Here is a 6,645-nt window from a genome sequence, read left to right on the forward strand (position 1 = left end):
AACAAAGAATATTAAAAATTGTTGGAAAATGGGCGTAGCCACGCCCACTTATGGTTACATGTGTATATCTTGGTAACCGCTGCACCAATTTCTTCCAAACTTGGCACAGTTGTTGGCCTTGGTACAGCATAAAAAATCGCCGAAACTTTTTAAAATCGGACAATAACCACGCCCACATCCCATATAACGGTAATTTAGAGAAATACAAAATCTTCGATAAATCAGTAAATATTGAAGCTAATTTATTCAAAATTAATACTTGCAACAATTATTTACCAAGAAATACGTTTATGGTAAAATTTTGCAAAATGGGCGTGGCACCGCCCACTTATGATCACATATATGTATATCGGTAACCGTTCTACTTATTTGTACCAAACTCGGTGTGGTTATTGTGCTTGCCACATATAAGCAAAACATTGAAAATTATTGAAATCGAACTAAAATAACGGCCGATTCTCATATAACGGTAAATTTCAGAAATGCTTGAAACTTCAATATTTCGAAATTGAAGGACGCTAATTTACTCAAAATTGATACATCCCGGCTTACCATCTAGCGGAAGGTTTCGGAAAGGTGAAAAAACCTATCTTTAATACTTGCGCCGGGTATTTAATGTTCGGCTCCGCCCGAACTTAGACTTTCTTACTTGTTATAAATGGGATGCTTTTAAGCGATCTTGCAAACAACTTTTAATTAAGTGCAAAGCAATAAATAATACAGGTAAATTTTTTACAAATACATAAAACTTTATTTATTTTCATTAAAAAAAATTAAATATAATAATGTACATAACTAATATTATATTATATTAACGTTTAAAATATATTGTAGTAATACTAATGCCTCATTCCACGGTAATAACTTCCGAATGAAATGAAAATAAACCTCTAACACCTAAGAATGCCTCAAGACATTCATCATATAATTGCAATTAATTAAAAAATTTAAAGTTTTATTGTCAAATGAATCTTTTTTGGCAGTTACTAACAAACGTACCAAAATATTTGCAGAAGCCTTGGCAACTCTTAGATGCATTCTAACGGTACTTTTCTTTTGATTTGCAGAGCACATATGTTTTTTCAGTGAAAAGTTTTGTCTGTTGCTAGTTGAGTTTTTTTCTTACTCATAATTTTTTTCGTCAAAGGTGTGTATACTTAGTAAGAATATCCAGTTGCAGATTTGTGAATACGTGAAAATTGTGCGTTGTAGAAGTGAAATAGCAATGAGTGCATGAGACATTCTCGGGGCTTTGAGCGAAATTTTTTTGTAGGCAGTTATTTCACAACTATTTGCAATTTTCGTGATATTCTGCGTTTGTTTCAAGACTTTTTGCATAAAGATTTTAAAAATAAAATAGAAATGGCAGAGGGAGTGCGTAAACGCTACAAGTTATCGGATTTGAGCGATGAACAATTACTGGAATTGCTTGATTCAGTCCAATCGGACGAGGAAATATCAAACACATCAAGTGATGATGAAGAGGACGATTTCGATATGACAGAAGCGCTAAACGTAGCATTGGATGATGCTGAAACGGTGTCATTCCTAGAAAATATTGTTGAAAATACTCAAAATACTGTACAGCAACATGCACCTGAAGATACAGGATGCACATCAATGACTTATCCTAAGGAAGATCTTGATGTAGCAGAAGAGCTAAGCGCAGCATCACATATTGGTGGGGCAGTGTCATCGATAGTCAATGCTGTCGAAAATGTTCAAACTAAAATACAGCAGCCTGAACCTGTTTGGAAATTGAGAAAGAGACCTCGATCACCAGTGCCATCAATAGAAGCTACAGCATGCATATCTTCGCCTTCTTTTGGGGGCTTCAATGGTTCTGGTAAGTTTTCATAATTACAAAATACTAAACAATTACATACCCATTTATATAATTTATATAAAGGTATTGATTCGATAACGAAGGATCCAGGAAAAATAATATGGCGAAATCAATCAATGCAGTTACATGTCAATGGCATAGCCTTTCGTGGGAATTCATCACTGCCAGCGGAAAGCCTTGAGCTTGAAACTCCACTACAGATGTTCTGCTACTTTTTTGATGGTGATATAATGAGTATGATTGTTGAGGAAACATTGCGCGCAGCTTTAACCGACAACATCGTAAATCAATTTAAAGTGACTGTTGAAGACATGCACGATTACATAGGTATTTTGATGTATATGTTTTTATATCGCTACCCGAATTTGAAAAGCTACTGGGGAAAAAACTCCTTTGCAGCCGTTAAAAACTGCATGACCAGCAGAGAATTCGAATCTATAAAGAAATACTTCTCACTGTGTGATGAGAGCAAGCGGATCAAGAAGGCTGAGTCTGGGTACGATCCACTGTACCGCTCGCGTACGCTTGTGGGCTTACTTAACCAGAGGTTTGACTCCGTGCCAAAGCAAGTCCGGCTATGCGTCGACGAACAGATGTGCAGCAGAAAAATTAAGCACCACTTGCGGCAAATATGCCCAACAAGCCTCATAAATGGGGTTTAAAGCTATTTGTACTGTGCGATTCTTTTGGCTATGCCTCCCGCTTCGAGATTTACAGCGGCGCAGGAGATAACGTAATCTTGCCTGGTCACCCAGATCTTGGCAGTTCGGCCAACATTGTTGTTCGTTTAACAGATACAGTAGAAAGTTTCAAGCACCATAATGTATATATCGACAATTTTTATACGTCGCTGTCATTGATGGTATATTTACGTGCAAAAGGTATATATAGCCTCGGCACAGTTCGTGTAAATCGGACACCCCATTGCAAACTGCCAAGCGATGATACCATCAAGAAAGAGCCAAGGGGTTTTTCAACTGAGTATGTGGGCTCCTCATATGGTGTAACGTGTTGTGGAAAGATAACAAGGCCGTTGGCTTATTTTCCACGTATGTGGGTGTTAAGCTATTTGCAAGGACAACTTCGGAAGCTTCAGTAGCAAAAACACAAGTTATTCGTGAATATAGGGCTCATATGGTTGGTGTATACCTAATGGACGGACTTATGGGCCGCTATCACATAAGAGCAAAAACTCGGGAAGCCTCTACTCGAATTTTTATCACTTGGTGGATATGACAGCAACAAACGCATATATTTTATACAGACGCATACAAAAAGAAAAAAGCACAGACAAACTGCTTGAACTGCCAGATTTTCGTGAAGCGATTGCTGCTGGTCTGGTGGCTTTTCAAAAAAAAAAAAATTGCCAGGTCGCCCAAGCCGTGATCCGAGTGATCGGAATATGCAGTCGCCATCTTCTCATCGAACTTTACAGACTCTCATCGAACTTTAGAGACAAGTCAAACAAGGCAGTCACCATCCTGAAAGCTGGGGAAAAATCAAAGCATCCAATATCGGACCTGCGGTTTGATCAGCTTAACCATTTCCCGGTTTGGATGGATCGGAATAGTGGAAGGAGGTCGTGCAAGTTATGTAAAACTTCGCAAACACAGTGCATTTGCACAAAATGCTATTTGCACTTATGCTGCACAGCCAGCAAAAATTGTTTTTTTTTTGACTATTACTCAAAAAAATAAAGCTAAACTTATTAGAACACCATAATAAAAATCTGATTTCTTTCCCCTTAAAACCCCAAGAATGCCTTGAGGCACGCATTCATATATTCTCACCTTACAAGAAAATTAAAACTATTACATCATTTCTGAGTTAATATTTGGATTTAGGGGCTAAAAAGCATTTAAGAAAAATATGTTCAACTTTTTTGTATCCATTATTTTAGAAAGTAGTCTTAGAGGGTTAAGAATTTGAGTGTATTACTTCAAGTAAGTAAGAGTAAATAAATCTAACTTTCAAGACTTAAATCCAAAATTTCGAAATTTATCTCAAAATCAGTAATTTTTTTTACTTTTTGTTTTACCATTTACATTTTCTTCTAAATTGACAAGACTGATTTGATGCCGTGCAATAAAGCCATAGGAAATAACGCCATATTTGAGAAATAAAGCCGTATTTTTGCGTATGGTCTTATTTCAAACTGTGAAAATGAAATAAAGCCATTATGGCGTTATTGCACCTTCCATAATTTATTGTGTAATGTTTACCTAGTGCACAGCTGGTGTGCATATGTATGTACATAAAGTAATTCGGTAATTCTCTAGTTGAAGGTATAATGTGCAAAACAAAAAAAACGTGCAAAACTGTCAGGAGGGGTACCAATGGACGCATTTTCATCCCTGTATTAACAATTCGGAGGTGGGGAGTTTTTTGCTATCCGTGTAAAATTTATTTAAAAACAAGTAAGAGCAGCGCTATCTTCGGCTATGCCGAAGGCGTCATACCTTTCATGAACATCTGAAAATTTTACTTTAGCCGATTACTGCATTTGAAAACATTTATATATTCACAGCATACATAGATAGAGGAGGTACATATATAAAAAATCATATCAAACAATCAGAGGTTTGGAAGATATACCTTATATAGCACCAATCTAAGTGATTTTCACTACTGTGTGATCGGTATGTAAACCGGTAACACCGGTAACCGGTATCTGAACAATCAGATGTATAAGAGATAAGCAGATAAGATGTATAAGAGACAGCATAGATTTTGACGTTTTTCTCAGTGGACTTTCTGTTATTATTTATAAAATAGCTTACGAAATTTATCGGTTTTAGCTGTCGAAATAAAGGAGTTTTACAGTAAAACCCTATATCCGAACAATCAATTGTATGGAGGCAATAAATAGGTTATAGTGACCCGATCTTTGTTAATTTTACTGTAAGCATTCTGTTGATAATGAATGAAAATAGTGCGAAATTTCATGTTTCTAGCTACATATAAGGAGAAGTTATAACAAAGAATCTCATATCTGAACAATCAGTTGTATGGAGGCTATAGGTTATAGCGACCCGATCTTCGCCATTTTCAGTTTAAGTGTTTGTTTGATAATAGGTGGAAATATTGCGAAATTTCATGTACCCAGCTGCATAGAGAGTGGAGTTATAACAAACAATCTAATATCTGAACATTCAGTTGTATGGGAGCTGTATGTAAAAGTGACCCGATCTTTGTTAGTGCCACTGTAAGTACTCTGTTAATAATGGGTGGAAATATTGCAAAATTTCACGTTCCTAGCTTTATAAATGGAGGAATTATAAAGAAAATTCTCATAACTGAACAATCAGTTGTATGGGAGATATATGTTTTAGTGGCCCGATCTTTGTTATTTTCACTGTAAGTATTCTGTTAATAATGAGTGAAAACGGTGCAATTATAGTGACCCGATCTTTGTTAATTTTACTGTAAACTTTCTGTAGATAACGAGTGAAAATAGTGCGAAATTTCATATTCCTAGCTGCATAAATGGAGATGTTATGGCAAAAAATCTCATATCTGAACAATCAAATGTATGGAGGCTATAGGTTATAGCCTTTTTCACTGAAAGTATTTTTTTGATAATGAGTGACAACAGTGCAAAATTTCATGTTCCTAGCTACTTAAATGAAGGAGTTGTAACGAAAAATCTCATATCTGAACAATCAGTTGTATGGGAGCTATATGTTATAGTGGGCCGATTCTTCCGGTTCTGACAAATGAGTAATACATTATAAAAGTACACCCACCTACCAAATTTCATCCGGATATCTCGAAAACTGAGAGACTAGATTTCATACAAACAGACGGACAGACGGACAGACGGACATGGCTAAATCGACTCAGCTCGACGTTCTGATCATTTCAGTATACATTTTAATGGGTCTATCCCTTCTTATCCTGGTACTTATAAACATCGGACCAAAATTATAATACCATTTCGTGGTCATGAAAGGTATAAATATACTTTTTTGAAATGATGCTGTTTTTTATGAGTAATTGCACGCTCAAAAATGCCCGAAATCACCAATATTCTCTTTTGAAACACTATGTACTAAAATATTTATATTATATGAAAAAGGTTTTCAAAAAGTAGACAAATTTTACAACAAACGATTGTATATTTTGTTATTAAAAAAAGTAAACAATGTTCCCGAACTGAAAGGAGAAAATGCAAAATGGCGTAAAGGGCTGCCACTTTATTTATACTTCGTAATAATTCGTTTTCCGTTTCCGGTTTTGTCATTAGCAATTTTATACACACTTTAATTTTATATAAGTATATCTTACATATTTAAAAGAAAATCTCATAGATATATGCATATGAATGTATATATACAAGAGTTCGCCCAGCGGTTGAAATTCAACCGCTAAAATTAAGGATAGTTTATGTGAGTTGAGTTGAGCTGAAATAAAATTTGTTGGAATGGGGTAAGTGGAGGGGAGTTTAGCTTAGTACTTAGCATGACATAACATAGAATAGCATTAGATTCAATAACATAACATATGTAGCATAACACATCACAATATAACATCGCACATTCTTCAGTTGTATTTCTTTTTTATCCCTATCACTTTCTTCCTCTCTATCTTTGTCTCTATCGCTTTTAATGTTTATGTTTATGTTTATGTTTATCTACACCTTCATGTTCATGTTCATGTTCATGTTCATGTTCATATTCATGTTCATGTTCATGTTCATGTTCATATTCATATTCATATTCATCTTCATCTTCATCTTCATCTTCATCTTCATCTTCATCTTCATCTTCATCTTCATCTTCATCTTCATCTTCATCTTC

Source organism: Rhagoletis zephyria, unplaced genomic scaffold (assembly GCF_001687245.7).
Source record: "Rhagoletis zephyria isolate East Lansing unplaced genomic scaffold, Rhagoletis_zephyria_1.1 Rzeph_scaffold_00271, whole genome shotgun sequence".
In the NCBI taxonomy this organism is placed as follows: domain Eukaryota; kingdom Metazoa; phylum Arthropoda; class Insecta; order Diptera; family Tephritidae; genus Rhagoletis; species Rhagoletis zephyria.